We start from the raw sequence: 15,283 nt of genomic DNA, 5'->3' as shown, positions 1-15,283 counted from the left end.
TGTCCCAGTTCTGTATTAGGCCTTTACTCTTGCGCACTTGAGTTAATGCTGAAAATCGTAAGGGCCTTTTGGTTGTCTTTTTATTTGTGGTGGCAGAGAATAACTGCATATCTAAGGATAAGTTGTGGAAAATTTAGCTCATGTTAAGCAGTTTTTATTACCAAGCTAGTGATTCATAAATGGATTCTTCCTCTTTATCTCAAAAAGAAGTACTAGGTATACAGTGCTAACTTATCATATAACTGAAATCTTGACAGTTGTCAAAGTTAACTAGAAGAATTGATGTATGTGAAGGTTATCTACTAAAGCATGGCTATCATCGCTAGGGTCAACTTACAGATGCTCCCAAGACCATGGATTTTTCACTTGTAGAAAGTCATGTTCAGGATATGGTAATGAAACCAGTCCAGACAGTGCAGTGCATAATGGTAGAAAATACAACATGATTGTTACCTTTGCTACTCCATTTGCAGAGCCACCAAGTCAGACTCTGGTTGTGGTTATTTTCATGGGGAATATTGTTACTCCATAGAATGTGCTCATGTTTTTGCTTCTTTTTCAGTAACTTACTAATAAAAAAAAATCATAGTTCACACCAAACCCTACTCCTTTCCCATGTGATCTTGGTTAGTTATGCTAATTTGAAATAACATTTGAATTTTATTTGCACCTTAAATACATGATTTCACTTTTCACCCATATAGGCATTTAAGCTTAGGGCTTTTGATCAGTTAGTTTGGTGATAGGGCCTCCCATCCTGTCTAGATGCATGCCTGGACCACTGTCCTCTTAGTTTTCACTTCCCACCATAGCTGAGAGGATAGGCATGTGTTACCATACCCAATTTCTTCCATTGAGGTGGAGTCTTGTAGGCTTTTTTGCCCAGGCTTGCCTAGTACCAGGACTCTCCAGATCTTAGCTTGCCACATAGGTAGGTTGACAAGTGTACTTCACCATTCCCAGCTATAAATTGAGAAGGGGTCTTGTGAACTTCTTTGCCTGGGCTGGCTTTAAATCTTGATTCTTCCTATCTCAACTTCCCATACAGCTATGGGTGGCTCCCGTACAGGGGGGATAAGTTCTCGCTCTTGGGTGCAGTAGTTGGGCAAAGATGTAACCATCTGTCCTAAACCACTTATAAGCAAGAAAGAAGACAATGACCCTGAAGCAGACATGACAAAAAATGAGAAAATGACCAAAAGAACCACACCACTCCATGGATCCAGATAGTTTATTTTATGTGTAGGGTAAATGTTGAATAACTTTCAATATATTCTAAAATTTAAAAAAAGCGTTCATTTTTCTAATTTGGGGAGGGGAAGGGAAAAAAACAAAATGCTTAAATAGGGATACAGGTTGACCCATTGTAACAATGAGATGTACAAGATAGTATGTTGAAAAACGAACTCTACAATTTAGACAGGGAGTGGAGGAGGAGAGGGGAGGGTAGGGGAAAAACAAAGGAGGAGGTAACAATGCTTGATAGGAAATGTAGTCATTACCTTGCTTGTAAAACTAACCCCTCTGTACAGTATTTTTACAATAAAAAATGAATTCAAAACAAACCAAAACATTCTCTTACTATTCTCATGCTCTCCACATCTCTGTGTCCTTTTAACTCATATATTTCCTTGGTTTTTGTTTGTTTGTTTGTTTGGAGACAAAGTTTTGCTATAGAGCCAAGACGGACTTCACACTCAGGACCTTCTTGCCTCAATCTTTCCAGTGCAAAGATTATAGAAATGAACCACTATGCTGAGCTTACTTTTATTTTGGATTGATACATAAGAATTCTACATATTTATGGAGTACAATGTGATGTTTCAACTTAGCTTTACCTTGTATGATGATCAAATTTGGGTAATTATTTAGCAGATCCGCACCTTAAAATTTTATTCTTTGTGATAAAAACATTAAAAATCACCTTTTCTAATTATTTTGAAATATACAATACATATTACTAACTTCCTTCACCCTACTGTGTTACATATATAACACTAAAATTTATTCCTGCAGTCTAACTGTAGCATTATGTCCGTTGATCAACTTTTCCCAGTCTTCCATGCATACTCCTTTACTATCTTCTGGTAATCAGTATTCCACTCTCAAGTAAAATAAGAGATAATTTTTTTTTCCCCATGAGGACACATACATATATGTCTAGCCCTGCTGGTCAGTTTGATGGGGTTGTTTCTTGTTTTTTGTTTTTGTTTTTGTTTTCCCTGAGGACACCATGTCTAGCCCTGATAGTCAATTTCCTACAGGATGGGTGGGTACTACTAACAGGGTGAAAAACTTCTGTCTTGAGCTGACCCCAGAACATCCTCCAGTGTTAACTCCAATTAGTCCTTATTTTCTTCACTCATCCCTAACATCCCAAGTTCAACCACACTACAGTCTATCTTCCAAAGGGTCATTTTCCTGGACCAATAACCCTTTTTTGTTTGTTTGTTTTTTAACTAATCTTGATCAAACCAGGCTTCGTGGTTCATACCTTTAATCCCTGTCCTAGGGAAGCTGTTGCAGGAGGATTCTGAGTTCAAGGCCCACCCAGCCTGACTAGATACTGAAACTGATTCCCCACCACCGCCCCAGAAAAAAGGAAAGGTCCAGTCAAGATCCAATCAACGGTTCATCTTCTTAGAATTCTCTGAAAGCCCTTTCTTCCAGGGATTTGCTTCTTCCTTGAGACCTAGTAACATGTGCTGTTGACATCCTTGTAAAGCTCACATGGCTCTCCTGGGAAGATATTGCAGTGTCTTCCCCTCTTCACAGGTCAGCAGCCCTTAGTATTTTTCTAAACCCAGTTATTTGAGAGGACTTGATCCCAGGTGCTTTGAGTCCAGTGGCTTGGAAATTTCTTTCCTGGCACTACAAAATTCTTCCTTTTGAAAATCAACAAGATTCTAAGCTATTTAAGGGCAGGGACGGTATCTTATTGTACTTTGTATACCATGGTAGGCTCACAGTATTTTTGAATAAATGAATAAATGTCAAATGGAGTTTCCTTATTGATTATCCAGCAGATTTTTTAAAATTTACTGACCTTCCAGAAAAAAATAAAACATTACATAAAATATCCTCATATACATAAGAAACAAAAACATGGGTTGGGGATTTCGATGATGAATATCTGGGAATAAGATGTCAAGATAACTTAAATGGCTTGTGGAGGGCAGCCTCTGCAAACAGCCTGGTATGAGGACAGTTTGGACATGAACATGTTTGTGACACTCATCCCACCACTTCCCACTCCCCCGTTCCTGAGATGCTGACAAAGCTCAGCCTACAAATCGCAGATTTAACACAGAACAAATGCTTGTTCCCGAATAAAACAGCTGAAAAGAATTAATTTTCTCTCTGCTTTTAGAGGGCAAAAAAGGCAATATATTTTTACCTGCTAAAGTCTAATTACATGTGTTCTGCAGGCCTCTACAAAAGTTGTTTCTTGAGGCTGCTGTACATATAGTATGGTTAAGTAATGTGCACAGGCACATCAAGCCTTCCAGTAGAAACAGTGAGTGCATGGCCATTTAAAACTTGTGGTTAGATACAGGTAATTAGAATATATGCAAATATATGGCATAAATGACCAATCATCCTATGAGAGCACATTTCCTTCTTTCTACTACAATGTGCTGAATGGAGCTTGGTCGACCTTGTGAAGTTCAGGGTTTCTTGCCTTGGAGTAGTTAGCATTGTATAGGAGCCAGTGAGAAGCAGGTTCCATCTATCTGAGAAGAATCTTCAGCAATCCACAATAGATGTGTATGGGCTCCTAGGAATAAAAAAGTTTGTGTGTTTAGCCAGTGGCCTTTGGGCTAAACCTATGTTGGAGTCTTTCATCCTAAACCGATTTTTAGGCACACAGTTCACCCACTGCCTGAGTATCTGAAGAGCACACATGGTAATTGTTACTTTGCCATTAAATTAACCCCACCTTATTCAGGGGATAAGCAAGTTCTTTCTATCAGAGAATATGTTTATATTGCTGATAATTACGTTTGGAGTATGATACTGTTTCCATTTGCCCAGCTACCCCTCTGTCCCCTTTTTCATCTTTTACTACGAAATGTTTCATATATTTTTAAAAGAAAGACATAATAAGTTTGTAAGTTATAAAGGATAATAATAAAATGAACACCTGTGAACCTACCCCCTAGCCTAAGAACTTGCCTATTACTCCTATCTTTGAAGCCCCCATGTGGGCCTCTCTGATCTTACTACTTTCTTTCCCCATCTTTTATTTCATGTTTATGCCTTGGTTTTCCCAAAATCTTTTCACACCTCTATGTATCTCAAGCAGACACATTGTGTAGTGTTACCTAATTTTAACTTTATATAAATCTTACATCATATAATTTTGTTATATGAGTAATTCTGCAGCCTCTTCATAAATTACCTAAAATTCCTGTGTCAGTTTAGACATCCTATCAAATCAACTGTGCTTCAGTATCAATTAGAATTTCAATGAGATGCTACTTCCCTTCAGAACAAAGTTCTTCATTGAGTTCTTTTTGTTGTTGTTGTTGTTATTGTTGCTATTATCAAAACTTGATGTGGTTTAAAAATAAAAAAAATGTTAGATTGAATTGATGCTTCCTGGAACATTGAAAAGATAAAAGGTCATTTTACTGTAAGTTACAAATTCCAACTGCTTTTGGTTTTACTGGTATTAAGAATTTGGCGAGCACACATAAACACATGCACTTCAAAGAGGCCTCCTTCCCAGGACCAGCAGTGTCGCTTCTGCCCATTACGTGGCACACGCCATCCAGAGCACTGAAGACTTGCATTACTGTCCAGCTCACACAGTCATAAAACGAACCAGCAAAGAGAAGGGAAATTTGCTTTTAGGACAGTAGTGGAGAAAAGGCCTTATACATCTGTCTGATGTTACTGATTTATCAGAAAAATAGACTTAAAATTTCTTCTACAAAGAGTCCAATGAGCTTCCATGATAGGAAGCTCTCATCTTTAGTGCCTCAGTAATACTCATTACGTCTTTACTACAATTTTAATAGGTCGCATTTTAAAGGCTGGCATTCTAATTTTTATTTAAGGATCAGATAGAAATATCCAAATTAAGTAACAGAAATTCCAGGTGAATAAGGTAGAAATGATAGCTAAGCTTTTCAGTCACCTAGAATAGCATTTATCTATTAAGATAATGCTCTGAAATTGATAACGTCAGAAATAGTTTTTGCCAGAATCTGTTTATAACAGAACATGTATTCCTTTAAATATCACTGAAGCACTCTTTAAAAACTGGAAATAAATAAAAACTGCAGAAACTAATTTTTTTCCATCTTGAGAAATATAGCTCTAAAATGTTATCTAATGAAAGTGTATTTGGCTACAAAGTTTTCCATCTGAAATATAAAACATAAAGATTTACAAATATAATTCTAGCGATTATATAATTCTTGTAGTAGTACTTCTACAACTCTCAGAAAACATTTTGGCAAATTTTATAGTCAGGTTTCATTTGCTTAAGAGTATATGTGTGTGTGTGTGTTGGGATTGAACTCAGGCCTAGGCACTGTGTATGACCTTTTTGGTTTTGGCTTAAGGATTAGCACATTACTACTTGAGCCACAATTCTACTTCTGCCTTTTTGGTGGTTAATTAGAGATGAGAGTCTCACAGACTTTCCTTTCTTATCTGACTTTGAATGACTATCCTTAGATTTCAATCTCCTGAGTAGTTGGGATTATTGGCCTGAGCCACCAATGCCCAGCATAACAAAACCTATTTTACTGAACGGTTTTCATCCTCTACAGAAGTTCCATGTCCATCTTGAACCTTCCTGTTTCCAGAAGTTTCTAACACAATAAAATAATAAAATAGAAAGAGAATGCAAATGTCTTTAAGGGCTTGTATTTGGCCCACATCCCTGCCTTTCCAATCAGCTCCTTATTAAGTCTTGAGCAAATCCAAGTAAGCCTCAGAAAGAGGGCATGATTATTTTCTTGGCTTAGCATAACTAGGATTCTATAGAGCTCAATTCCCAGTGCTACTGAGACAGATTGGTGGTGAAAGTTCCTCAGGGAAGCATGGCAACTTGGTTACTTCATGGCTACAACGACATGCATTATATGAATCTTAAGGACTCCATGTCCGCACAGTTAATAAAGCATTTTTTATATCATCTTTTTCAAAAGATGTACCCCCTACTGGGTTTCAAAGAACTTAACAGCCTCTGGCAAGATTTTTCATAGATAGGAGGAGACTGTGCGTTGTACAATCCCTTATTCTTCCTATTTTAAACATTAATTTCTCTTTATTCAATAAGAAGTGACTCCAACCCTGTGCACAATGTCCTAGGGTATGCCATTCGACCAAAGACAAAGGAGCAGCAGCTGACTTGGCAACTGTCCAGCTCAAGACGGTTCTGATTTCAGAGTTCTGTTTGCCTTGCAAGAAAGTCTGGGATGTGAAGCCAAGCAGAGAGCTCTTAAATGGGTTCGGGAGCCAGTGCAGCTGGGGGTCGTTAGCAACAATTGGAGGACAATATTTAAATACAAAACAAAACAAAAAACAAAACAAAAATCCAGAGGTAGTTGGGGGCTTCTGATTACAAAGAAGCAGTCATTTGAATAGAAAAAAAAATTGTTTGCAACCTGATAAGGAAACTTTGCTTTCTTTAACTTAATCTAAACAGGATGATATTGAAAGAGAAAGAAGTATCCCAAGAGGCATATCATCGCAGGAGTGGTGGCCTGCAGTTTTAATATTAACCAGTGAAAGTGGTGACAATGACATATAAGGACTTGGGGTTTAGGGCAGGTTGGGGTTTAGGGCAACTCCATATAACAACACCATCAAGATGGAAGCACAGCCCTTCTCAACAGTACTTCCCAGAGTGAATGTGTATTAAAAGATTAAAGCATTAAATATGCCTTCTTAGAGGTTAGCTTCTAAGATTATATACAAATTATTCTGTCCCTGAATATTCTTAACCTATTGTTCTTGAGCTTGCATGCATGCACTTCATCTCAATGAACCCATTTCTGTCACCTTTTTTCACATCCCACTTGTATGACATAATGTATTAAGAAGTTACTTACTTGGTGGAAAAGAATCTTGTCAAGTTCTTGTGCCCATTTTGCACATATTAAACCTATTCAGTTTATTTTGGTGTGCTCTTATTGTTTTCCAAAGGGAAGTTTTCAGTGTCTGTATGTCTGGATATTCTAGTAACCTTATAATTCCTGGTCTTGGGTCTTCTAAAATAAATAAAAGGTTCTTATGAGTAAGTACGTACTCACTGCTTCTGTAAAAAGGAAAATGGTTATTGATGAATGACTGGGAAACCTGACCACACTGAAGACTGTTAGAACACTTTCCCAGGACAGGTCTCTCCCTTTAGGCCACTCATTTCCTCTTGTGTTGCTAGAACTTACCATTTCTATCTTCAGTAACTGTATACTGGAAAATCCAGCACTATGAAGTAGCATCTCCTAGATTTGCTGTATCATTAACATAAAAATTTAATACTGTATGGAACAATTTGCCCTTTATGGAACAATTAGTCTCCCAAACCAAGAAACACACAATAGACTTGTATGTAGGAAGAAATGAAAGATTAATTTTTCTTTAGGTATCTATATTTGAACAAACTTTATACTATTTTCCTGGGTTTTTATTGTAAATCAGGACCAACTGATAAATGACTAATTTTGAAAGGTTTTGTGAGATAAACTTCACCTTTGGAACAGACAAATGTTGCTACTCATTTTGATTGTTTTGGCACTTTTTATTTCAAATGGAAAATTTATTTGGGGAAGTTGTCAGATACAGTTTTATTTTGTTTGTTGGATTGCTTTTGAGCACAGAAGACTTTGACCTACACATGTGCTCAGCATGAATGAGCTATGAACTTATACACACACTTTATAAGATTTGGCTATGTTTTAGATAGTCATGAGACAAGAAACATTTTGAAAGCATTAGATGAAATTCATATCGTGAAGAACAATTAAAAGCATATGGTAACATCTTATTACATCAAATTTTAATAGTTTATAGACCATCCTAATTGAAACAGAGTAGAAATTAATTCTTCATATATGATACAGATTAAACAGGCTAATCAGAATTTCTGATATATAAAATACATAAAAACAGAGCAAAGTTTAGAAGTTTCAGAAGAGATTTGTGGTAGAAAGGAGGTTGGCTCCATACACATCCTTTAGCCAACCAGTTTTCTCTACAGTAGCAACCATGGTTTCCACTTACTATTCTTCCAGCGAGGTCTCATGTATTTATAAACATTTTCATATGTGGTTCTCTTTCATTTGCTTTTCACAGAAATAATAATGGTGTCCCTATTGGTTATTTTCCACATTATCTTTTTTTTAAGCTGATTTGTGTTTTTCTCAAACTGTATGTTATATGATGAATTCTAAAGTCGACTTAGTCACAAGCAGAATTTTTTTTTAATTTTTATTTTATTTTTATTTTTTGGGAGGGTCTGGTTATGGGGCCTGAACTCTGGGCCTGGGCACTGTCCCTCAGTTCTTCAGCTCAAAGCTAGCGCTCTACCACTTGAACCACAGCGCCACTTCTGGCTTTTTTCTTTTTGCTTATGTGGTGCTGAGGAATCGAACCAAGGGCCTCATGCATGCAAGGTTCTACCACTGAGCCACCTTCCCAGCCCACAAGCAGAATATTTTAAATGAAGCAAGTAGACTACGAAGAACTCTCTTGAATAGATCAATACAGTGCAAGTAAAGGGTCAATATTTGTTGAAATTTCAGTTACAAATAAATACATATATCATATATATACACATATATTGTGTAGAATTTCTCTGGCTTTTGCTTCACTTAGGTTTGGGATTGTGTATTTTACTGTGACTAGTGCTCCAAAAAACGTTTGGAAATTACTTGGTACAGATGATTCTATATTACTTGTATAGAGATTCCTCATTTGCTTTTTGACTGTTGTATAGCATACTAGTTATTTATATATATGCCTGCCAATAAGAAATTCAGTTTTATTGCTAATTAAAGCTTCTTCAATTAATATTTAATTATGACATATACAATACATATATGTGTGTATATATACATGACAATATCTATAGAATAATAACTTCATATAATTATTTGATAGCATGGGCTATCATGCTGCTGGCTGTGAATTCATTGTTAATAGATCAGCCATATGGCACACCTCAAAAAAGAATAAGGAATTTACCAATCTGTATGTGAGACTGTTTCAGAAAGTGCTGAAGGAACTTGTAAGAGAAGATATAGAAAACACTAGAAAGCAGCTTAAGTTTGTAGATTTTTGAAAAGGTTCAACAATTTAAAAAAAAAAAAAACCTATAATAGACAGACAAAACTTACAGGCACTTAAGGTTAAGAAAATACCAAGTCCCTCTTTACTAGTATTTATTTTTATTCTTGAGTGTGTTTTATTTTATTCATTTTTTTCTTATTATTTTTATTGTGAAAATACTATACAGAGGGGTTACAATTACATGGGCAATATTTTATTCATTTTATATTTTATTTTTCTAATTAATATCTTTAAGAAGTTGTACAAGTTTTGATGCAACATATTAACTTATGCATATAATGCGTCTTGCATCTTGCTCAATGTCAAATGCTATATTTTAAAAAGGAGAGACTGTGAAATGATATTCAGCTTAGATATTTAGGTATTTTGGAAATAATATTGAAATGATTTATTTTTTCTAGAAAAAATGAACATGCTTATTAACAGCTATCCTGTCTCTATTTTTCTTTTTTTTTATAATTTGCTTTTATTATCTTTAAGTAGTTGTACAAAGAGATTTTAGTTCGACAGTTTGAACTTCCTTCATTCTTCCTCCACTTCATCTATCCTAACTACACCTATCCCCTCAAGTTACCAGGTTCCATTTTCACAGGCCTTTACTAAGTATTGTGACTATATGCACCTACCATTTATCTCTCCATTTGTCTCTGATCCCTCTTCATAAGCCCTTCCCCCTCGCAGTCAAAAATGTTTCACTGTCCTTGTATTCACTTAATTAAATGGTCAGTTACTTGTTCAGAGGAGTTAAACCATGGGAATTCACCCATGTGTATACCATGCTTCAATCAGTTTGTTTATATGCATATAGTCCTGTATGTGTTTTCATATATGTTTATATTTTAGACCTAACTAGAACTAGTATTTTATTCTAAAGAAATATGTCATTGCCAGGCACCAGTGGCTTGTGACTATAATTGTAGCTACTCAGGAGGCTGAGATCTAAGGATTGCAGTTCAAAGCTAGCCTGGGCAGGAAAGTCTGGGCAACAAAAACAGAGTCTCCAGTGACAACCCTAAGACTCTTATCTAGTAAACTACTAAGAAAAAGCCAGAAATGGAGATTTGGCTCAAGCAGTAGAGTGCTGCTAGCTCAGGAACAGTGTCCAGGCCCTGAGTTCAAGACCCAGGACCAGCACACACACACATTAAATTAATTACTTGTAAAAATTACATACTAAATAAGGTTTATGTAAGCAAAGGCACATACAAACAAGTTTATTTATAATAAGAATCCCTCAAGAGTCTATCTCTTTATCTGCCCTAAAAGCAATTAATTCGTGCACCATTTGCTAATTCAATGTTCATCATAACATTACAAAACCTAACTACTGGGAATTACAAGACTGAGTTTATAAACTGCCATATTCCCATATTATAAATACTATTCTTTTTTTCACCATCACCTAATTCAGTGTTCTTTCAAATAATTTATATCTGAATTTTGGTGGTTCAATAATGGCATTTTGTGGTCCTGATTATCTTTCTTTATCATGAATGATGTAGAAGAGCTTTTCATATGTTTTAGAATTATTCACATTATATTTGGTTGTGTTTTTTCTTTGATTTTTGTCTTTTTCTACATGATTTGTAGCAAATCTATATACTGTGAAAATTTGCACAATATGGTATGAATTGCAAATACTTTCAAATTTATCATTCATGTATATACATTTCAGTGTAAATATATAAATTCTGGCATTTTATGACTTCTGGGTGGTATTATAATTTTTAAAGACATATTAAAATATTTTAAGAATTATGTTTGGTGTTTCTGTTTCATATGTTGTAGTCCTTTAGTGTATATATGGAATTTGATTTTCTTAATATGGAACACTAGTTTTGATTGGTTTTTGACTATATTGATTGAATTTCTTCATAACAAAACAATGAAGTACATAAGCTTGCAGATCAAAGAATTCAGCTTGCATTCTAGTTTGTGTACTTGCTAAAATAGCTTCAATTATGCTCTATCCCTTCTCTGAGCCTTCATTTCCCTATGTGGGGGCTTTGCTGAATTCATGAAGACAATGAATGCCTGGCCCTCAGGTTAAGTTCCTTTTCTTCCTGCTTTTCTGACATGCTCTGCCAAGCAATAACTTATGGAATTATCTTTTTATTATGCATGCACTAAAATAATAGAAAAACTATTCTATTGTTATTATTCTTTTTTTGGTATGGGAATGACAAATAATTGTGAAAATAGAATGAATGTCTAGATATAAAGTTAGTTTCTTTAAGTGCTTTCAAATTCTATGTATAGAAACTTGAAAACTTTTTTTAATTTTTTATTGTGAAAATATTGTACAGAGGGGTTACAATTACATGGGCAAGATAATGAGTACATTTCTTATCAAGCATTGTAGACTCCTCCTTTGTTTCCCCTTCCCATCCCATCCCCACCACCCCCTACCCAACCCTCCTCCCCCGCCCCCACCAAAGTTGTAAAGTTCATTTTCAACATAACAACTTGTACGTCTCATTGTTGCAATGGATCCACCTGTATCCCTGTTTAAATGATTTGTTTTGCCCTTCCCTTCCACAAATTATAACAACATCAAATACAGTAAAAGCAGAGGTTATACTGTGGGGGAAGGACATACAAAGCAACAAAGAAATAATCTTATAAATGTGTTAGAAACAATCGCATGAAAAAAAAAACCTTTGAATACATATCTTAGGATTCATTTCCCTAACATCAACTTAACTGACCTTTTCTGCTTGACTCAGACATATACTAGTTATTGCAAATAAGGGAAACCATGGGACCTATGTTTCTTTGGGCCTGGCTTACTTCAGTTAATATAATTTTTTCCAAGCCTTTCTATTTCCTAACAAATGGGACAATGTCATTCTTTCTGATGGAGGCATAGAATTCCATTGTGTATATATACCACATTTTCTTGATCCACTCATCTACTGAGGGGCATCTGGGTTGGTTCCATATCTTAGCTATGGTAAATAAGGCTGCAGTAAACATAGTCATGCTGGTAGCTTTAGTGTGGTCTTGTTTGTAAACATTTGAGTAAATGCCCAAAAGTGGGATTGCTGGGTCATAGGGGAGCTCTATGTGGAGTCTTTTGAGGAACCTCCATACTGCTTTCCAAAGTGGTTGAACAAGTTTACATTCCCACCAACAATGAAGTAAGGTTCCTTTCTGTCCACATCCCCTCCAGCATCTGTTGTTGTTAGAGTTCTTGATTTTTGCCTTTCTAACTGGAGTGAGGTGGTATCTCAATGTTGTTTTGATTTGCATTTCTTTTATGGCTAGAGAGGTTGAGCATTTCTTCATGTGTCTATTGGCTATCCTTTCCACTTCAGAGAAGTTTCTCTTTAAGTCTTTAGCCCACTTATTTATTGGGCAGTTGTTTCTTTGAAGATTTGTTGTAGTGGGATTTAATTTTTTGAGTTCCAGGTATATTTTAGATATGAGACCCTTGTCTGTTGTATGGCTAGTGAAGATCTTCTCCCAATCCATGGGCTTTCTATTGATCTTGCTAGCTATGTCCTTTGCCATGCAGAAGCTCTGCAATTTCATGCAATCCCCTTTGTCCAACCTTTTTTGATTTTTTGTGTTTCCGAGTCTCTATTAAGAAAATTTCGGCCTGTGCCAAGGAGACCTAGGGTTTCTCCTATTCCATCCTGTAATGTTTTCAGAATGTCTGCTTTGACTCCAAGGTCTTTGATCCATTTGGAGTTGATTCTGGTACAGGGTGATATATAAGGATCTAGCTTTAGTTTTCTTCAAGTAGTTAACCAATTTTGCCAGCACCATTTACTGAAGGGACTGTCTTTCTTCCATTCTATTTTTTTAGCTCCCTTATCAAAGATTAGATGGCTATAGATCTGTAGGTTCATTTTTGGGTTTGAAAACTCTTCAATATAAAAATTATTTAATGAATTTAGTCAATGAACCCTTATTTATCTTATTTTATAGCTATATTTTCTAACTACCTCCTTACTTTGTTTTCTGTAAAGAAGGCTACATTTTTAGGGGAGAATAATAAAGTTAAAAATAATGAAATTTCCTTTTTTTTTTAATATAGTGTTTTTATCCTCTACTTTTATGATTATGTGGGCTTTATTTCCAGTTCTGTTTATTTCCAGATTAGTTTATTTGCTTATCACCTATCTTTACTGATTCCTGAATAGTTGTGATAATATTTGGAACAAAATGACTAGTTACAATTATAGTAATGTATTAACTTTGTATTTAAAAAAAAAAATCCATGTTACTGATCTATGGGTACTTCAGTGAGAAGGGAGGCTTTGCTCTATTAGGCAATTTAAAATATCCCAGAATCCCAACCTTTCTCAGAACTTTAGGATTTTTTGAAGTTCAAAGCAGATGTGTGTGAAAGGAGAAACATCTGGTGGAGAGAACTTGTTTCATTGCCTGATGCTGTTTCCCTGAGTTCTTTGGCCAAGCATCTGCGAGCAGGTTGGCAGGTTTGATAATTAATTAATGGTGAGGGAATGAGCCATGTATTTGACTAACTCAATTTTGCCCCTCAGTTCTTCTTTCTTTCCCATATGTCTGGCAAAGCTTTCAGAATCTAGGGACCTCTGGTCCCACAGTTGTGTCTCAACTCAGACACTTGTTTTTAAGCATAGTTAGCTCAGAGTCATAAACAGATGGATAACCTGGGATGATGCAGCTTAATGTTGAGAAATGTAGCCTGCTACCAAGGACATCTGAAATTTTTGTTGGAAAATTACATCAAATTTTAAGGAAGAATTTTGGTAGCTACATACTTGATATTGACAATTTTATATATGTTTGTGTATGAATTAGTCTCTTTGTAACATGTTGTTTATATATAATTGGATATTTATAAGAATGTTGAAAGAATGGTACAAGGGACCTCATAATTGCTTTTTCTAGATTCCCTTGCTGTTTTAGTTCCTCTTACACACACACACAAATATGTTTTCCTTGAACTATTTCAAAACAAGTTAGAGAAATCAGACTCTTTTCCTCATGATACTTCAGTGTATTTCTTTTTTTTTTTTTTTTTTTTTTTTTTGGGTCCGGTCTCAGGGCCTAAACTCTGGGCCTGGGCGCTGTCCCTCAGCTCTTCAGCTCAAGACTAGTGCTCTACCACTTGAGCCACAGTGCCACTTCTGGCTTTTTTTTTTTTTTTTCTTTTTGCTTATGTGGTGCTAAGGAATCGAACCCAGGGCCTCAGGCATGCAAGGCAAGCGCTATACCACTGAGCCACCTTCCCAGCCCTTCAGTGTATTTCTTAAGAACAAGGCCATTCTTCTAAATGATCACAGTTTACATTTCAAAATCATGTTATTTAACATTAATATACCACTATAACCATTTTCAAATGCCAGCACTTCTTGCAACAATGCCCATTGTAATCTCCTGCACCATCCTAGCCCAGGATATATGTCAGGATAGGTGACATTTTGCACTTAGTGTTATGGCTCAACTTTTCTTCTTTTTTAAATTACTTCAACAAATTTTAAGAGTTCAAAACAAGCTATTGAGAGTATGGTTATAGCAATCTGTTGTTTGATGTTTCCTTATTCAATTTTGGTTATTCATTTTTAGTAAGAACATCATACAAATGGTGTCATGTCTTACGGTGTCTTATCAAAAGGCACATAGTTTGGGTTTGTGGCTTAATTGGTGATTATTTAAATTGGAGTGTATCAGGGTTTTTTCAATAGTGAGCTTATCTCACTTCATATTTCACAGGAATTTTAAAGTTACTTTGAAAGAAGCCTATCCCTCTACAACTCTTCTTTACTAATTTGAGCAACTTTAAGGTTTTTTTTTGTTATTTATTCTGTATTTACTGATTAGGAAGAGCCAGTCTTCTCTATCACTTGTTTCTTCATGTAATTTCTTTGATTTTTTTTTTTTAATTTTTTTTTTTGGGTCCAGTCGTGGGGCCTGAACTCTGGGCCTGGGCACTGTCCTTCAGCTCTTCAGTTCAAGGCTAGCGCTCTACCACTTGAGCTAC

The 15,283-nt window shown here is 35.7% G+C and overlaps 1 protein-coding gene across 2 annotated transcripts in view; it reads left to right on the top strand.

The window, feature by feature from the left end:
* Tasp1 (taspase 1) overlaps positions 1–15,283 on the top strand; it is a 214,576-nt gene that overhangs the window by 163,526 nt on the left and 35,767 nt on the right. The window lies entirely within an intron of this gene.

This window comes from Dipodomys spectabilis, unplaced genomic scaffold (genome assembly GCF_019054845.1).
Source record: "Dipodomys spectabilis isolate Male_0828 unplaced genomic scaffold, ASM1905484v1 ptg000365l, whole genome shotgun sequence".
Classification (NCBI taxonomy): domain Eukaryota; kingdom Metazoa; phylum Chordata; class Mammalia; order Rodentia; family Heteromyidae; genus Dipodomys; species Dipodomys spectabilis.
Note: the sequence above shows the minus strand (reverse complement) of the source record. Positions and strands in the feature narration are given on the sequence as shown.